General features: G+C 40.7%; 1 protein-coding gene across 7 annotated transcripts in view; it reads right to left on the bottom strand.

Annotated features, from left to right (window-relative positions):
- MYOF (myoferlin) overlaps positions 1 to 20924 on the bottom strand; it is a 278291-nt gene that overhangs the window by 164295 nt on the left and 93072 nt on the right. The gene's annotated exons all lie outside the window — the stretch shown is intronic.

Below are 20924 nucleotides of genomic sequence, written 5' to 3'. Positions count from 1 at the left end.
TGATTTCTCCCGCTACTCTTGCTGACATTAGGAATCCCCCTGTTTTATTCTTCTCTGGCTGCCAGTGCTAGCCATGATTATTTGTCTTGTGCCTCTAGCCCTAGTTTTTATTTCTCTTGCCTGTTCCCTCTTGATTCCATCTGCCGTTGGTTTTTCACCGATCTTCTGTTAAGCCGTTGCTTAGACAATCCTGTTCCTCCTTCTGCCCCCATATTTCCTACCATTGTTGAGCCGAAAGTATACACCTCTTCTCTGCATTGTGCTTTGTGTTACCTAGCCCCTTATGATGTCACCATACTGCTTGCTTATGACGTTGCTTTCCCTGACATACCATTTTACCTTGCCAAGCTTTCTTTATTTACGCTTGATATGTTGTCTTCCTGGATTTTATTAGTGTAAGTGGTATTATCATGTGTGGTCACTATTTTGTATGGGTTTTGGCTTATTAGTTCTGTTTTTATGGGTTCTTTTTTTTTTTGCTACTGACAAGAGAGGGTCTTCTAGCCTTAGTACAGCTCTGAGTCTGCGTTTTACTGTAATATTTTCAGCTTGTCATGCTGTCTGATGGCTTCCTTTGTTCTTCCGTTTATGCTTTACATTTTAGCTGTCGCTTGTGTACTGGCCTGTGTAATATATGGCACTTTATGGGAAAGCGAAAGCATTGCTCTCATGGTTCTTGTTTCCTGTTCTTTTGTGGTCACGAACCAGGAAAAAAAAAAAAAGGTTAGGGGGATGAGATTGAATGAGACTGAAAGAGGAAGTATATATTTTAACTGTGTTTCAATGTTACCATAAGCTTTCATTAAAACAATTATTTATTTCATATAAGTTTGCTGGATTATAAAGGATTGTTTTTGAGAAAGAGAAGAACAAAATTACAGAAAAGATTTGGCTCACTATTGTTTTTATATATAGAGACAAAGAGTATCCAAGTTTCCAAGTTTCCAAGTTTAATTAGGTTTTGATTAATCGCTTTTTCTTAATTCAAAGCGATGTACATTAAAAATTACAGTATAAACATATTAAAACATTGAAGATAATTGACTGAACTTAAGACAAAAAAAGACAATACTAGAAACATATGGGAAAGAGAAGGCAAGAAGTTACAATTTAAAATAAAGATGGGGATCACATTTAGGGAAAGAACATGAGGAAGGGGTGAAGCTTGGTCCTGAAATTGATATGATGAAATTATTATTAATTTAAAAATGCATCATTGAATAAAAATGTTTTCAGATTACTCTTGAATTTCTCTAAGTTGACTTCTTGTCTCAATTGATAAGGTAAAGAATTCCATGTTTGGGGAGCAGTGACGGAAAAAATAAACTGGCGTCGTGTGTTAATGATTTTAAGTGAAGGGATTGATAGTAGATGTTGGTCGGTAGATCTTAATGTTCTATTCGTGGTGTAAGGGATTAATGATTTATATATAAAAGCCGGAGTTTTGAGAGAAAGAGATTTGAAAGTAAGCAAGCTGAGTTTATAAATGATTCTGTGAGTAACAGGAAGCCAATGGGCTTCCTTAAGAAGTGGAGTGACATGGTCGAATTTTTTGGCTTTAAAGATAAGTATTGGAAAGAAAGGATAAGAGACAAATACCGTAAGTCAATAGAAAGTGTTATGTTAGATTGGCAAATGAAGTGAATATATAAGCAAATTATTGAAGTTCATAGAAAGATAGTGTACGTAGATAGGAGGGATTCGTGATAAGTGATTATGTCTAACCAAATAGCTAGATAACTGGCAATGTAAAAATAAACGCACCCTTTGTCTTTCTAGGTCTGGGATTTTTAATATGGGCGTTTCCCATCACCTCGCTTTTTCCCATTACTAACGATTATTTGTTTTCTAGAGTTAGGGAAAAAACAGTGCACTTTAAGAGAACACCTAATGATTTTTATGAGTACTCTAAATTAAAAAAAAAAAAAAAAAAGGAAATAAAAATTTATACAAGAGGGGCGCTACCTTAATACTTGCTAGCAATTAATGTCGGTCCGTTTTCCAGTACATGAGTTATTATTTGTTGTATTATGACATATGTCAACTTCAGTGTTTTTGGAAATACGAGTGGATTTCCATTTATGAGCGCTCTCTATAATTATCAATATAAAGAAAGAAGATTTATTTTTTCACTACTCACCACAATGATTTCAAACCTTATTCTTTGTCTGTGATCAAAGTTTAAGAAATGAGTTATGCTTCCTCTTCTTCTTTTTCCGTTACACAAACATACATAGTTACTTCCTGGTTGATGTGTCTGTGTTTAGGGACACTGGGAAATGTAGTGCTCTATTTCTTTAATTTGAAATTATCAGCAGCTATTTTCTTTTTGTTTTTTCATTATTCATGTCTCTACAATAACTGGAACATATTGCATAGGGTTCTTATGATCCACTCCTATCCCAAATGGTAATATTAATTAATGTTGTGCTAACATACCGAAGTGAGAATAACTTCTGCTTTTTATTTCTTAAACCCCCAAGCCAAGTTTTTGAGTGTTCCAACAGAGAAACATATTCTATAATGTTAACCCATTAAAAGTTGTTCACTTCTTGTTAGAAAAATTATTTGTCTAGCTTTAAGCAATGTGTATTGTTCTGTTTGGTTTTTTTCCCTTAATGAAATATATTATGAGCTAAACAACTATGACTTTGCTAGATTTCTATTTATGAGTACTCAATATAATTAGCAATATAAAAGAAAAAAACTATTGTTCCTTTACTTATCATAACAGTTTTGAAAAACTTCTAGCAATCTTTCTCTCTCTGCCTTTTCTTGGAACTTGTAAAAGAAATGTTACTTCCTCTTTTTCTTATATATTCTCTGATACACGCAGGAATACTTTCTGGTTTAATACAATACAATCAGCGTTTGGCTTTATTTAAAAAAATGGTTCTAACTGTTGCTTAAGAACTTTTCTAATAAGTTGCTGAAGGAAATGTCCAGTCCTATTGATTGGAATTCAAAAATATTGTAGTTTAGGTCTTTTTGCTGATTGAATATTAGTGAAAGTCAATATTAGTGAGTCAAACAAAATTGAACCCATGATTCGATAGAATCCCATGGGAAGGACATTTCTCCCATAAATCCTATTTTATTTTAATTTTTAGTGTTTATCATCTTTATTTTAGTATGTTTCAATATAACCTATGTGTTAATATGTCTAAGGCTATAGCTTAGCCATCCTTTGGCTTGGGTTTGACTCTTTGCTAATTCATATTTATGTTTAGCATATTACTCCTGTCCTTTGAACATCATATGCCATTGTAACTATAATTCTCTTAGGCTGACAAATATAATTCAGCCATTACATATATTAGACCCAGTGTTCCCTCTAAGCGGGCGGGTGTTGTGAGCAAACTTTTTTCACCGTGAGCCAAAAATATCGGGCGCCAGCAAGTTATGAGCCAACTCGCCCGATTCTCCTCTCGCCGCCCTGCCATCTGCCGTACGCCTCTTCCGATCGTGCGCTGTGACGAGAAACGTGTGCGCTGCGATGTAATATTTTGTGCGCCAGCGCACGCCAGCGCAGCTTAGCGGGAACACTGGTTCAAATGGTTTTATTTATTTCCCCAAATTTATTTTTGTTATATGCATTGAAAATATTTGATATTGCGTTTAAATCAAAATCTCAATAAACTTGAAACGAGTGCCCGTGAGATTGTGGGAGGGTTAAATACTCAAAACTTAGAAGTTTTTGCTACGCCAGCTTTCTGGTATCTTTACATACAGTGGCGTACCTAGCATATGTAACATCCGGGGCCCATCATTTTTTGGCACCCCCCCCCCATCTGTAAGAAAAACATGATTTTTAGTAACAAAACCACACGTCACACATGAGTACCTAGGAAAAGGCAGCATCTTACATATTGCAGTGAGCAGTACATCAATACACCCATTGTAAAACTAAACAAGCCAGACCAGCACAGATCAATCCTACACCGTCAATCCTAACAGAAAACCATGTCTTTCGAACACACAGAACACAGAAAACACCTTCGCCTAGTAAGGAATATGTAATCACAAACTAACCCCTCCCTCTTTTACAAAACTGTAGTGTGGATTTTAGCTACGGAGGTAACAGCTCTGATGCTCATAAAATTCTGAGCATCAGAGCTGCTACCGCTAAAAACGCTTCACAGTTTTGTAAAAGGGGGGGATAAAATAAAAATACATAGACAAAGGTTAAATTGAACCAGCAAGAAGCTGGACTCTGCATACAATGCTTCACAGAAACAGTGACACATGTCTCCTAAAGCAATAAATAAATAGAAATTTTTTTCTACCTTTGTCTTCTGTGGTTTCTCCTTTCCTCATCTTCTTGTAACTCTCTTCCTTCCATTCACTGTCTGCCGTCTCTCTTCCCCTATATGGCATCTTCTCTCCTTCTATGCCCCTTCCAGAAACTGTATGCCTCCCCCTTCCATCTCTCCTTTCACCCCATTGGTCTGGCATCTCTCTCCTCGCCTTCCCTCTCCCACACCTCTCCTCATAGTCTGGTATCTCCCCTTCCCTGATTCTCTGGCATCTCTCTCCTTTCCTTTTCTTCCATCTTTCGTTCCCCCTCCATGCTCTCACATCTCCCCCTTCCTTTTCCCTTAGACTGGCATACCTTCCTCCTATGCTCCAAGCCCTGGCATCTCCTTTAATTCCCTCCCTCATCTTCCTTCTCCCTCCAGCTGGGTACCGCAACACTCTTCCCTGCAGCTCTGCACTTCCCCACAATTGCCATGCTTCGGTTCCTCTTCTTCCTTCCTTCCTCCCCCCCCCCCCCGCGGGACCCTGCGGCACCATCAACTCTTACTCCCTCTAATGTCGGCCCTGCAGCTCCAGACTTCCTCGCACCTTCTCCCCTCCCCCTTTGGATCGCTATTATTTTAAATGTTATAGCCGCGGAGCTGTATCCATCAGTGGAGATGTCTAACCTCGGCCTGCCCCGGAACTCTTACTGCAGCAGCCGCCCGTCTAGGCAGGAACAGGAAGTCACTGTTGCAGTAAGAGTTCCGGGGCAGGCCGAGGTTAGACATCTCCACTGATGGATACATCTCCGCGGCTATAACATTTAAAATAATAGCGATCCAAAGGGGGAGGGGAGAAGGTGCGAGGAAGTCTGGAGCTGCAGGGCCGACATTAGAGGGAGTAAGAGTTGATGGTGCCGCAGGGTCCCGCGGGGGGGGGGGGGGGGAAGGAAGGAAGGAAGAAGAGGAACCGAAGCATGGCAATTGTGGGGAAGTGCAATCCCCCCAATGCGTCCCCTTACCTTACCTCCCCTTACCTTTGCGACGCGTGTGTGCGCTGTGAAGAGAAACTTTGCGCTGCGATGTAATATTTTGTGCGCGCGCGCAGGCCAACGCACCTTAGCGGGAACACTGATTAGACCTTAGTCTATTTGAATTAAAGCAGATAAGTTTTTGTTTTCTTTTGTATGTCATCTTTTAACGCTGTACCTATCCTGTTAGTAATATTGCTCAGGTATTGTTGGAAACAAGTTAGATGATATATACAGTACAGATATTTCTGCCTTATTAATTGTGGATCACTTCACAAAGACAATTGCCTATCAGAGGAAGCTGTATGCTACATGAGAATCCGTGTTTACACCCTTTTAATTAATTAATGACTTATTTACATAATTATGGACTAATGCTATTTGAAATATCATCGATGAAAAATTTTCAGCCATATGAAACCCTGATGACGGATGAGCCCCAAAGGAAGGATCGTGCTACCAGATAAAGCGCCTAGACTTACCAGCAAAGACTTCCTGACTGTTGCTACCAAAGACAGGATGACCTTTATGACCTTGAACTTCTACAGCTTTAATTATGGACTTATTAATTTGCACTTTAACTCTTTTATGAACTCATGCAGTATTAGTATATATATTTTTTCATGTGTTGATAATTATTTCTAACAGCCCTATTGCAAGATTTGTGTGTTTTTCTTGATTGTGACTTTATGCATTTTCATCCTGTTTTGACTCCCACAATAGCTCCCTAGTTATTTTCCCTTCCAGTTAGATTCTTTCCATCCCCTTTCTTGCTGCTAAGCTGAGGAGAACTGCAGTGAAGAAGAAGTGATGAGCCCAGCTGAAGGATGATGACGTAAGATTTGATGTGGTTACCTGGACTTTCACCCCTGGCGTCTGGACCCAGCCGAGTCTGCACTGATCCCAGCTATTTTGGAAGAGCATGGAAATAATCTAACTTGTTAATTTATCCCTCCATCCCTTTTGGATGTAGTATGCTCATAACAGGATGAAGCCATAAAAGGAGAATATATTAAAACGTATCAGATTAAATTATGAACCCCTGCAGATGCCTAGTTGCTCGAACTATCCCAAATGTTGAAATAGAGACCCCTATACAGACCCATACACTACATTTTTGATAATCTTGACTTGGCTGATTTTGATGCACCTCCGTATGAAACACCAATAGCTGATTTCCCCTCCCAAGAGCCACCACCACGTCAGTACTTTATTCTAATGTTTCTAACACACTAGTATAAGCTCTGCAGTCATACCCCAGGTGCCTACCTGACTTTTACATTGCATATTATCCTAATTATTGATTGCATATTATCACATTGTATTAATAATTTTATTGTGACATGTTATGCTGCTCTGTTCCGGGTTAGTATAGTATGGGTGGGCACTTGTCCTTTTCATTTTTACCATATACAATTTCAAGTACGTGGCCCTAGGCCTGTGCTGTATGATCACTGACACAATCTACCTTCTGACCGAATATCCGGATGTCAAAGCCACCTGAAGGGCCTTTGAAGAGGGGATGAGAGGGAAAAGAGGATAAGAAGAAGAAGAAGAAGTCCTGGTGTGATACAGGTGAAGCAGGATAAGTCCTTTGGATAAAGGTGAAGTAACCAGACCTCACAGGAGAAAAACCCCCTCCCCTCCCTCTTGCTCTAATAAATCAGTATATTAACTGTAAAAGATATTTCATAACCCACTTGCCAGCTGGCCTATAGTGATTGAGAAATATTCTGTTTCTGAGTTAGCTATGGTAAGCAAAAACTTGTAAGAAACAAGACTTAAACTCCGATGCATGGCACCTGGCCGGATATTATGCAAAGAGGAACACAGCTCATGGTCAGAAAAATAGAATTCTCAAGAATATTATTTAGCAAGATATATCATGTGTTACCATAGCAGAGAAGGAATTTGAGACTCGGAATTGCTTATATGGTAAAGGGAAAAGGGCATTTGCAGGAAAGGGTTAGGCCTTACGGTAGACTGAACAGACGTATAAGATGACACAAATAGATAAGCCAATAAATGAATCTACTTATGTAATGACGTATAAGAAAATAACCAATAAAGATGTACCATGTGATTTAGGCCAACGTGGTGTTGACCACCAAAAAATGTATAAAAACAGGCCTGTAAAACGGAAGTAAGCAGAACAGACATCAGAGGACCCTCAGGCCTGAGGATCACATCTGTTACATTATATGCTGAATGATTTGTTCTTGTAAGCTGTTACTGATTTGTTAATAAATATATACCTATTGAAACCAGTATATAGTGTGTGGAGTCTCCATTTCGAGGTAGGCCTAGACAGCGGCATACTTCACAACCCACAACCTCAGATTGCTGAGTGTATAGCTTTAAGCACTGTGCCACACACTCAATGTATTGTGCTGACACTGTATCATAGTTCAGTTATATGAATGTACTGCAGTGGTGTTTTAATGTGCTCATTATTGACACTATATCATATTTATTGCTATTACTAAAATGTTAATTTGTCCATGTCTAAGTTTATCTCACTATTCTAACTGCATATTAAGCAGTCATAATGTACAGCGGATACAGCTGTATTATGTACACCACCTTAGGTGAATCTCTTCATAAAGGCAGTTAAAAAAAATCCCAATAAATAAATAAATATCTCTTCCTAAATCTTTGTAAATAAATGAAAACCAAAAATATATATAGTACTAGTCTTATAGCCTGTTATATTAACGGGTGCTAGATTATATGTGTATGTGTCTGTCTTTATTTTTTTTTTCTCTCTCCTTAGCCGCTTTCTGTATTTCTGTCTTTCTTTCTTTTTTTTTCCCTTGGCTGTCCACCACCACCCCTTGCCTGCTCCCCTGTCCATTCTCCCTTCCTTTCACCTCCCCTGTGTCCTCCACCACCCCATCACTGCTCACCTTATCCATCAGCAGCCCTTCTCCCTTTGTTTTACCTCCCCCCTGTCCATCATCACCTCCTTCCTGCTCCCCCTGTCCAGCAGTAGGCCTGCCTTCATTTTTCTGCCCCCCCTATCCATCAGCACCTCTTCCCCTGTCCATCAACCCCTTTTTCCTGCTCCCCCTGCCCAGCAGTACGCCTTCCTTCCTTTTTCTGCACCTCGATTTACCTGTGCTGCAGCATTTCCCTCCCACCCCACTTCCCTTTTACTAAGAAGGTAAGGGGGAAAATAAAGAGATACCCTGGACCATGTGTGTGTGAGGTTTATGTGTATGTATGTGCATATGTCTGTGTGTGTGTTGGATATTATTAGGCTTTGCGGAAGAGCTTTTCAGTGTAATGTAAAAAAAAAAAAGTCGGATAAGTCAGCCTTTGTATAAACAGAAGGTGGTGAAAGGAAGCTTGTGTTCTGGGGCCTTGGGATCGACCCTCTGGCTCCACTTGCAGCCGCCGCGGCCAGCAGCCACCGACAGCCGCCGCAGCCGACAACCGCCTCGGGCCGCCAATAGCCGCCACAGCCGACATCCGCCTCGTGGGGGAGTGAGAGAGCAAGAGAGAGAGAGAGACAGCGGCGGCCTGCAACCGCCGACAGCTGCCGCGGCCGACATCCACCTCGGGGAGGAGGGAGAGAGAGAGAGAGCGTGAGCTTCGCGCGCATGTGCACTCCTACCTGAGGTGCCCTACATCTCACAGAAAACGGACGCACGCAGTGGGAGTGCGCATGCGCGGCTTTGCGTTTTATTATATTATAGACAGTAAGAGACTGCAACATTTCAAGTATTTTCTACTAATAAATGAGTAAGCCTCTTCTAATGCTGGATTACCTGGTGGTGGGGAGAGGGGAGGGAACATTAATTGGACAAGCTGGTGGTACTTCTGAACACAGCACGTTGTTCTAAAACTTGAGAAATGCAACCAAGCTTTAAAACAAAGAGCCAGCGTCTCATTTCTTCACGTAGGTTACATTTACAACACAAGCGGAACAGGTCTGATTTTCAGGATACCCACAAATAATATTCAACAGATATTTGCATGTGTGATCTAGGAAGAAAGCTAGTCTACACAGTCTAGATACCTTGAAAACCAGGGTATGCTGGTGCCTCTCAGTTGCAAGTCCTTGCTCTGTGGTATTCTTTATAAAAATAACAAATGCCAAAAGTGAGTCATTAGTTAAACAGCATAGCAAAAGTGAACTGCCTCGAAGCAGACTAGAAGAACAGGTTTTGATACAGGAATTATGAGAGCCCAGGCTTCAGTGCTGAATTCTTTTCGGTAAGTCTCCCTTCTCTAATCTTGAATATTGTATCATATCTGAGAGACTCATATCTGCTGAGGGGTTCATTCAGAGGGCTTTCGTCTTTCAAAATGTTCATTTATATAAGAGAATATTTAGTGCTTTACATAATAATCCATTAAAAATGATAGGAGAGATTTTGGTAAAAACTAAAAACCCAACTAGCAGTCCTGATTGAATTCCCACCCACATAGGAGCCAACTTTTCAAAATGATTGTGGGTAATAAATTCAATGGAAATTAGTCCTCCGTGCTCAATTTGGAGGGTGCTCAAGCACTCACAGAGCTGACTCCTATGCCCACCCATAATCTGTGTGATGTTTGAGGCTTGTGCAGATGAGGACAGAACTTGCAGGAATGGGACAAGAAAAGAACTCGCGGAGATGGGACGGGAAAACGAATTCCCGCGGGGACAGGGAAAAATTTGTCCCTGTGTTATTCTCTAGCTGCAATAATGGAAGGTCTGGAAATGAAAAATGCCCCCTGTCTGATGGGAGACCTTCCACACCACTTTCCACAGTTCCTGCTACTTCTATCTTTCAAAACCTGGCCCTAAAAGCAATTTTGCTTGTTGCTAAACAACCCAAAGCATGTCTTGGAAAGAGCCTAGAGCAGGGGTGTCAAAGTCCCTCCTCGAGGGCCGCAATCCAGTCAGGTTTTCCCCAATGAATATGCATGAGATCTATTAGCATACAATGAAAGCAGTGCATGCAAATAGCTCTCATGCATATTCATTGGGGAAATCCTGAAAACCCGACTAGATTGCGGCCCTTGAGGAGGGACTTTGACACTCCTAGCCTAGAGCAACAGCTTTTGGGAACTGAGAAGAAAAAGTTAAATTTCAGCCTAAAACGGATTAGTTCTCCTTTATCTACAGCCCTGCATCTTAACACACATACCTCATCAACAACCAAAAACTGTTTGAAATTACCTACATGCAACACACAAGCTACACTTTCCTTTAGATAGGCACGTTAGTTATTCTGGCTACATATCTTGCCAATATCAAGAGAGTGTTTAACAGCAATTATTTTGCTGATGGGATGGTAAGAGGAGGGGCTTTTCAAGCAGTCGTTTTCACTCAGTATTTGGAACTGAAACCAATATCCCAGCAATTTCAAAAGTGCAAACATGAACTAGAAACCATTTACTGTATCCAATGAAGGCACAATTAAGGAAAACTGTTCAAAAATATCTTTTACTTTGATGAAAAAAATTAAGCACAAAATTAGTGTTGACATTCCTTGCTGCCCCATTCTAAACAGACAACCTGGGGTGGGGGGAGACTGGACGTTAGCATAAGTGGGAGAAGACTGTCTATGAGGAATCTGTGATTATTTAAAAAGTGTAGGAAGGATGTAAAGAAAAGTTGCCTGTTATTATGTAAACCATGTGTTTTCTTAGTCATTACATGTTTTTATGATATTGTACACCGCCTAGAAGGCTGATTGGGTGGTATAAGAAATCTTAAATAAACTTGAAACTTGTAATATACAGTACATATGGTATGCAATTTTTAAAATAAATAAATTTTAAATATAAAATTTTACAGCAGCACACACAGAAAAAAAAAACCCAGGCAAATAATTTCAAGGCCTCTTCTAAGCTGAAGTAAAATATACCCATTTTTCTTTTCTCTGCAGTGATTCACAAATATCAGCTCTGGTTAAGAAATCAAACTTGATTTGATCCAACTAAATTCTTAATTATATCTCTCAAAAAACAAAGTCAATAATTACCCAAGGAAAAGAGACGCGAGGGAGTGGTGTGATCAGCATATGATGTAGGTATTTATTGTTTCAAGAGTGTATCAAGGTCTCTAAATAGTATAGTGAACACTCTATTCTCCAGCCCCAGCGTCCAAGATTCAGTTTGCTTATAAGAAGGGTCTGAACATTTTTTAAAAATCTTAGTTAGATGTATTGCAAAGTTAGATGTTTAGTTAAATGTATATTAGCTATCAAGAAAAAAAAAAGAAAGAAACTGGCTTTGTATAAATTTTGCATGTAATTCAGGGAGTTATGATATTTGAGGTCTTCTACTGTTTCACCATAAAGTAAAATGCATGCCCTGATACTGGATTAGTCACCTGGTGACTACAGCTCTTAGCTAACATTAAAAGAAAGATTGTGAAATGATTTATGAACTTCTGCACTGTCGGCCCTTATGAAGTCTTCCAATAAAAGAAAGCCTGATTCCTCTTATTGTCTTTCTTTGGAACTGAATACAATGTAGGACAAAGAGCCCTCATAATCATAATTCATAAAGATCAGCGACAGTAGAATTCAAGGAACTGACAGAAACTTTTGCTTTCTAATAGTTAAAAGCTATAACTAGCAATCAGAGGTGTCATAGGGTGTGTGACCTGTGCACCCACACAGGTTGCCACAGGTTAAGATGTATCACTTGTCCTACTCATGCCATGTATTGGGGCTGTAGGGTACCACTCTTCAGTAATATTCCCCATCCCACACTGCAATCAGGTTTCAGATTTCCATTAAAAAAAAATAAATCTGTATTCCTATTTCTATTTTGAGTATTGTTTTGTTATGTATGTAAACTGCTAGTCTTTTAGGCCATACTAGAGGTATATCAAGTGTAAATAAGAATAAATATACCACCTATCAAAGCAGCAGCTAAGCGGTTTGCAAGAAGGAGATCCATAAGTATATGGACATTTGAACAGTTACTCATCTTTTCCCTTATAATATGGTCTCACATCATCTACCTGTGCTCTACACTGTCTTCCTCTGAAGTTTGACCCACGTGAGGCCCTGTAATCTTTCAGGACTTATAAGCCCTGAGCAAGTTAAACTTCAGGGTGAGCAGGCAGAAGAAAAGCATGTAGTCACAAGAATATATGTACATATACTCATACAGTCAGTCTGTTTTTCTTCTCTGACTTTAAGATGCCTCTTGTTTTCCACATATACAAGTATGCATGCTGGGAGAACCCGTGCTGAGGGCAGCCATTTTCAACCAAATCATTTTATCTAGGTACATCACTTATTGTCTCACGGAAATGGTTTTATATATTGTGATTTATAGGGGAGTTAGACAAGGATGCCCATTATCTCCTTTGCTTTTTGATATTGTTTTGGAACCCTTGTTATTGGCTATTCAACAGGCAAAGGAGATTCAGGGTATTCCTTATGCAGGTCAGGAATATAAGGTCTCTGCTTATGCGGATGACATTTTGCTTTATTTGAGGAATCCTGCATCTACCATCCTGCATTTACTAGATTTGATCGACAGATTTGGAAAATTTTCTGGATATAAAATAAATTGGAGTAAATCAGAGGTTCTTCCGCTAAATGTACACTGTCCAAAGGGATTATTTGACTCATTCCCTTTTCTTTGGAAAGAAGAGGGTATAAAATATTTAGGTATTTGGATTAAAAAAACACTGGAAGATACATTACATTAGCGACTTTTATTCCGCCTTAACCTTGCAGTTCTAGGCGGATTAAAAAAGAGGTAAACTGGGCATTACCAGAAGAGTACAGGGTAATGTACTAGATAATGGAATAAAGTAAATGAAAAATCCTTATTACTAAAGGTCTCAGAAATGTGTGAGCAATGGAACCCATTACATCTGTCTTGGTGGGGGAGAGTCCAAACAGTTAAAATGATTTTGCCTGTGGTTTGCTACCAAATGGGTATGTTGCCAGTCTATTTTCAGGGGTCCTTTTATAAGAAATTGAATAGTATTCTCACTAAATTTATTTGGCTAGATAAAACAGCTCGAGTTGCTTTAGTCTCTTTACATAAACCAATTGCGGCAGGTGGGGTAAATTTCCCAAACTTTTATAGGTACCATCAGGTCTATATACTGCGGCAGGGTATGTATTGGATCCTTCCTGAGCTCATGGAACATCTTCCGGACTGGCATTACTTGGAATGGCAACTCCTGTCTCCACTGCGTTTGTGTCATGTTTTAAGTATCAAGTTACCTAGGCTTTATAAGGACAATAGAATTTTAGTTTCCACATGGCAAACATTAAAATTTATTAATAACCTAACACCTATTCCGATTCATCAATCCACGTGTCAGTCCTTATGGTTGAACTCTAAGATTCAAATTGGCGAATTTAAGATCATCTGGAAGCACTGGATGCAGACAGGTATACGTACTTTAGATGATTTGTTATCAAATCGGAGCTGCTTGAAGTTTCACAACTGCAACAATCATTTGGCATTGCAAAGTCTCAAATAAATAAGTGGTTGCAGTTGAAGCAGGCCATTCAGAAGGGGTTCCCTGATTGACGAAATTTAAAAAATCAGTATAGCTTGCCGGGCCTTTGCTTCCAGACAGATTTCCTAGGGCATCAGGCTGCCAAGTGGTACAAATTAATATCGTAATATTTGAAGAAGAAACCTAAAGCTGGCTTAAAAGATATTTGGAGCATTGAGATCCATTGGAGCATTGAGATTTCTGCGACTCAATGGCCACGGATTTGGTCTTGGAGGATGAGATGTACAGCATCAGCATCTATGAGACAAACTTGTTGGGTTTTTTTTTGTTGCTTAGAAGTTTTGGAAAAAATAAAAGGAATTGACCCCAAAATATCCACAAAGAAGAAAATCCAGAGAAAACCAAAATAACTCTGTGGGGTGACGATGTTCCTAAATGGACTTTATATGAAAGTGTCAAAGTTCCAAAGGTACACTGAAATCATCCACATATAATAATTTCATCCACATAAAAATGAATCATCCATATAAAAGCCTTAAAGGACCTAGTCCGCTAGGGATACAGGACCCAACACGGTCCGCGTTTCGACAAAAAGTCTTCTTCAGGAGTCCCTGGGGGTCCTATAAAGGTGAATACGTGAGAAACAATTGTGTGGTGAGCCAGAAGTTAGACACTGCTTGCATTTGCGGTTTAACGTGTGTGACTTTTCATCACGCGCTAACCCCCGCACTGGCCGAAAAACTACCGCCTGCTCAAGAGGAAGCGGTAGGAGCTAGCGCAGCCGGCGATTTAGCACGTGCTATTACACGCGTTAAACCACTAGCGCGGCTTTGTAAAAGGAGCCCTAAATCTCTCTTCCCTGTACTATCATCTCATCTACACATTAAGACTGCAGAGGTCTGCCTGCAGAGATCCTGCACATGAAACACGAAACATTTTTTTTTTTTTTTAAAGTGCAACTTTGAAAGTTCTCGACTTCAACATTATACCTAAGAGCCTAAATTTAACTTACAGAACCTCCCTTCCATGTTTTACTGTCATTGGTACCCAAATGTGCCAAGACAACTAGCTCCTCTCCTGCACTGTCCAAAATTTTATCTAGGTGGCATGAGGTCCACTACTTTCTCAGTGGGCAGGCAAGTGACCAAGCAATGCTCAAGTCCACCAGCCACCGGCCATCTACATTCCTAATACTCAAATCACCAACTAAAACAAGCATCCTAACCCTTCCCTCCTGGGCAGAAGCCCCTGGAGACACATCTTTGGTATGAGAGGATATTGCAGCCCTTGGAGGAGTCCTTCCTTCTTGAATATGATGATCTCCTTTTAGGTGACCTCCCTCGTCCAAGGCAGCACAAAGGTTGACAAACTGGAGATATTCCTGTAGATCTCCTCTATTTACCTCTCTGCTTGCCTCAGCTACTATAACCTCAAGAGATTAGGCTTGCTCTCTGAAACACTTATGTCCTTTTACCAACTAGGAGATAATCGTATACGTGACACTCAATACTAAAGATAGCATCCCTCTCACTGCTAGACTGCTGCCTGCATCTTAGAATTGGTGTGTTTTAGTTATTTAAATGTGCTAAGGAATTAGGGATGCTAAACTCATATAAAGGACCTTACAATTATTTGGCATAGTTAGGCTTTTATTTAGTGTTTGCTTCTCACTAAACTGCAAATAAATTGTTTAGGGCAAAATCACTTCCTGATGAAAATACCCTGCAGTGACAATTTCCCCTCTTGTTTTCTTAATTGGGAAAATTGTCTATAAATCAAGAGATGTTCCTGGGAAGGGATGCTTGATAAGTGCAAAGCTCATAGTAAGAACTTTGCCAGGCATATCAGAAGCAGAAAACCAGTGAGGAAATCTGTGGGACTGTTAGACCATGAAGGTGCAAAAGGAGCACTCAGGGAGGACAAGACCATAGCAGAGAGATTGAATGAATTCTTTGCTTCAGTCTCTACGGAGGAAGATGTAAGAGATCCAACTGTACTAGAAATTGTTTTCAAGCGTGATGATGCAGAGGAACTGAAATAAATCTTGGTGAACCTGGAAGATGCACAGAGCCAAATTAACAAATTAAAGAGTAGTAAATCACCTGAACAGGATGGCATGTACCCTAGGATACTGAAAAAACTCAAACGTGAAATTGCTGATCTGCTGTTTGTGATCTGTAACCTGTCATTACAGTAAATTCACATGTAGTACCTAAAGATTGGAGGGTGGCCAATGTAATGCCTATTTTTTAAAAAGAGCTCTGGGGTGATCCAGGAAATTACAGACTGATAAGCCTGACTTCAGTGTTGGACAAAATAGTGGAAATTACGGAACACAGACAAATATGTTTTAATGGGACCAAGTCAGCATGAATTCAACCAAGGGAGCTCTTGCCTCATCAGTTTGCTTCAGTTCTTTTAAGGTATGAATAAACATGTTGATAAAGGTGAACTGATTGATGTTATCTAGATTTTCAGAAAGCTTTTGACAAAGTTCCTCATGAAAGACTCCTATGAAAATTAAAGAGACATGGGATAGGAGGCAATGTTTTGTTGTGGATTAGAAATTGGGTACTGGACAGAAAATAGAGGGTAGGGTTAAATAACCATTTTTCTCAATGGAGGAGGGTAAATATTTATAAATGATCTGGAAATTGGAACGACAAATGAGGTGATTAAATTTACAGATGACACAAAGGGCTCCTTTTACAAAGGTGTGTTAGGGCCTTAATGCGCGGAATAGCGCGTGCTAAAATGCCGCATGCGCTAGCCGCTACCGCCTCCTCTAGAGGCTAAAAACACTAGCGCACCTTTGTAAAAGGAGCCCAAAATTATTCAAAGTTGTTAAAACATGCAGACTAAAAATTTGCTGAAAGACCTTAGGAAAATGGAAGACTTGGAATCCAAATGCCACAGATATCTTTAGCTTCCTTTTAACCATTTTCATCATTTTATCATAGTCACCCTTTTGAAAGTTAAATACTGCTAGGGTAGATTTCTTTAGTTACATCACTCCAGATATCAGATCAAATTTGATCATGTTATGCTCACTGTTTCTCAGTGAACACACCACAGTTATCTCCCTGCATTCCACTAAGGACTAAATCAAAAATAGCTTCCCCTCTTGTCAGTTTCTGCATCAGTTACTCCAAGAAGCAGTCATTTATTACAGCTAGGAATTTTACCTCCCTAGCATTCCCTGATACAACATTAATCCAGGCAACATTGACTGTTTTTTGTCCAATAGCCAATCCATTGCCTCTTATACCATGACTCTTCAATTTCCTCAGGAGAGTAAAAAAGATACTAGAATGCGGGGATGGGGAGGAAAGGGAAAGAAAGATGCCCTAGACCTGCAGGGGAAGATAGGGATGGGGCAGATAGAAATACCAGACCACAGGAGGAGGGGAAGGGAAGGAGAGAAATGTCAGACCACTAGATGGGAAAGGGGGTGGGAGGAGAAGTTGAGAGAGATGTCACATCAGGGAAAGGAAGGAAGAGGAGGGAGGGATTCCTAGCTTAGGCAGGGTTAAAGGAAGCGAAAGACAGAGAGATGCCAGACTACAAAGAGGGGAGAAGAGAAAGGAAGGAGGGGAGAGAGATGCCAGACTGTGGGCAGGAGAAGAAAAAGGAGGAAAGGGGGAAGACAGATAGATCATAAAAGAGGGAAAGAGAGGGAGGAAATGGTACACAGGGTTGGAGGGGAAGGGGAGAGAGAGGGAGGACATAGTTAGTGACAGGGATGGGGAAGAAGAGGACAGCAAGGGAGGAGATGGTGAATAGGGGTGGGAGGAGTGGGGAAGGTTAAAAAATGGAAGAAATGCTGTTTATGGATAGATGGGATTAAGGGAGAAGATGGTACACATGGATGGATAGGAAGGGAAGACATGGAAAAGTAGATTTGAGGAAGAAGCAGAAAAATTGAAGAAAGCTGAATGGTAAAAGTTAATGTCAAAGCTGGATATAGGGCAGAAAATGAAGAAGGAGAGAAAAACAGCAAATGTATAAGAAGGCCCGGGACACAGAGTTAAGAGCACAGACAGAAGGAAGTGCAACCAGAGACTGGGAAAAGATGAATAGAAAAGCAAAATCAACAGACAACAAAGGTAGGAAAAGTGATTTTATTTGCAATTCAGTGATTGAAATGTGTCAGTTTTCAGAATTTATATCTGCTGTCTATATTTTGCACTGTTCAGGAAGAAACATATATTTCTCCAGTGTTGTACTGCATGCAGCACCTGGCATCTTATGGTTTCGTTTGTGGTCCTGTATTTGCGTGGAGGGGCATAATCGAAAGGGATGTCTAAGTCTGTTTATGTCCATCTCGCATGTCGTCCAAAGTTAAAAAGAGCCTAAGACACATTTTCAAAAGAGACGTCCAACTTTTTTTGACTTTCGAAAATCGTCCTACCGATCTGATCGTCCAAGCCGCTAAATCGTTCATCTTTATACCACATTTCCGTCCAACTTTCCGTCCAAGTCCAAAACGTCTAGAACAAGTCCTGTTGGGCGTGGGAGGAGTCTGCAAAGTGATGGACTGAACACCCAGACTTGGCACCTAAATAGTGAGGTACCTTACAGGGCACTGCTGTGAACTTCACAAAAAGAGTGCCATGGCTTCTCCTCACTACAGCTCCCTTTAAAGGCGCCGGTGAGCCCTCCAAACAACCTCCAGAATCCCCTAGACCAACTTATCTACCACCCCAATAGCCCTTATGGCTGCAGGAGCCACTTATATGCCAGTCAAAAAGGGTTTTGGGGGTGTATAGGGGAGTGCACATGTTTCAATATCAATGCAGTGATTACAGGGGCTTATGGGCATGGGTCCTTCTCTCTATGGGTCCCTAACCCACCCCCAAGATGACTTAAGCTGCCTCTGGGCTGGATGACTAGGCTTTCCTATGTCAGGCAGCCAGGTGATGATGGTCTGGAGGCTGAATTTTAAAGTTGTGAATATAATTTTTATGGGGGTGGGGGGAGTTGGTGATCACTGGGGTAGTGTGTGGGGGTCTGTGTTATGTGTTTGAAGTGCTTATTTGGTGAGTTTAGGTGGGTTTTTGTGACTTAGACCATGTTTTATATGGTCAAGTCACAACGTCCAAGTTCCGTCTAGGCTCTGTTAAACTTTCGGTTATACATGCTGTACGACTAAGTCTAAGCCGGCCCACATCCCGCCCAACTCCCGCCCTCGACACGCCTCCGAAATGCCCCGTTTAGCTTTGGACATTGAGCGGCACTAGGAAGGCCTAGGTCATTTAGAAATACATCCAAAACCCGGTTTTATTATTGGCACTTGGACGTTTTTGAGAAATGTTCGTCCAAGTGCCGATTTAGGCTGGTTTTTGGACGTTTTTTTCTTTCAATTATGAGCCCCATAGAGTTTATCTGTGTTCTGCAAGTGTGACCAAAGCCAGGTGTTCTGGTAGGAATGAATGTCGTGAAGTGTTATTGGTGTCATTGCCCCAAGTAGGAAGATATTTGTCAGCAATTTGTCCAGGTTTTGGAAGGCCCTGAGCTCAGGGCCACATTTGGAGGGCCTCTGCGCTTGTGCAGATGTCGATGTGATGACATCACATACATGGGCGCATGAGCACAATGTCATCACATTAGTGTCCATGCATTTGTCCTCTAAATGCGGCCTGGAGTTCGGGGAAGAAACACAAGGTTCGTTTGGGGTGGGGATGGGGGCAGGGGCAGGGCCAGGGGTAGAGCAGGGTAGGGCACAGGTGGGGCCAAGTATCCTCTTTTTTAAAGAGGAAATCTGGTAACCCTAATTCAGAGGAACCTTAATCTTTAAGGCAGGCCAAAATCTTTCTCTCCTTTCAGCTTTCTGTTCTGATAACCTTCCTGTATGTAGGAAGCCTGGGAACTGGGAGCTAAATCTTCTGGACTTTCTGCTATTTGGATTTTTGCCAGGTACTTGTGAGCTGGGTTAACCACTGTGAAACCAAAGAATAAAAGGAATATACACTTCTCCCTCCGTATTCGTGGTTTCTGCACTCGCGGTTTCACATAATCGCGATTTTTCGTCGGGTGACTCCGCCCTCCCCCCCAAATTACATCATGATTAAAGTTCCTTTCCTTTTGCTGTACTGTAATGTAAAAAAAAGTTAAACTTTTACCAATAATCACTCTGCTTCCATGATTTCTCCTACAAAATCGAAGTTTCAAAACTTTCGCCCTGAAAATCGCTGGTTCACATCGTGCACAGGGAAAAACGCTGCTTCCCAGCATGCATAGATTGAAATGCTGCTTCCCAGCATGCATAGAGAAAATCGCTTGCCTGCTTAAAGCTTTCTGAATCGCTGCTTGCATGCTTAAAACTCTAAAACGTTAGATAGATTGGGAGCCCACCGGGACAGATAGGGAAAATGCTTGAGTACCTGATTGTAAAAACCGCTTAGATAATCTTGATAAGCGGTATATCAAATCCTAATAAACTTAATAATAACTTAATAAAAGCTGCCAAAAGCATTGTGAATCGCTGCTTGCCTGTATCGTTATTCCACCAACATTGTGAATATTTACTGTATAGTATTTAGTTGTAGTCCTTTCCATAAACCGCGAATATGAATTGTATTTGTTAATCGCGGTTTTAGTAACAAAACCGCTATCTTTTACAAAAAAAACACGATTAACATATACAATTCATATTCACGGTTTTTCCATATTCGCGGCTATAGCTGGAACATATCCCCCGTGAAAGTGCTCAGTACCCGCGTCTCCTGCAGATAAGCCGCAAGAAAATTATTCAAGGACCATCATTGAATCATAGCTACTGTGGAAACAGGATGCCGGGCTAGATGGACCATTGGTCTGACCTAGTATGGCAATTCTTATGTTCTTATGCTACAGACCAACTTCACTACCTCTAGCCTTTGCTTTGGTTTCCAGTTGCATCAGTCATATCCCAGATTGTGAAGTGCCTGGTGAAAGTTAACCCTATCGCTGCTAGGAAGGGTGGAATGAGTCCTTCAACTTGCTGTGAGTTTTACGGGCATGATTTAAAGGAATCTATGCCAGGTTTTGCCTTTAGCTGTCTGCTGACTGTGCTTAAATCCCAGAGCAAGCAGAACTGCCTCTGTTTCTAGATTAAGTCCAAACAGTGAAGGAAAATTCCATAACCTGGTAAGAATAATACTCAGTTCTTAATAAGCTCTGGGGGATAGGAACCTTTTTTTTCAGCGAGTTTGTTTCTTTATGAGAGAAAATTTTGCAACT

The sequence above is a fragment of the Geotrypetes seraphini genome, chromosome 4 (genome assembly GCF_902459505.1).
Source record: "Geotrypetes seraphini chromosome 4, aGeoSer1.1, whole genome shotgun sequence".
NCBI lineage: Eukaryota > Metazoa > Chordata > Amphibia > Gymnophiona > Dermophiidae > Geotrypetes > Geotrypetes seraphini.
This window is presented reverse-complemented; position numbering and strand designations above follow the sequence as displayed.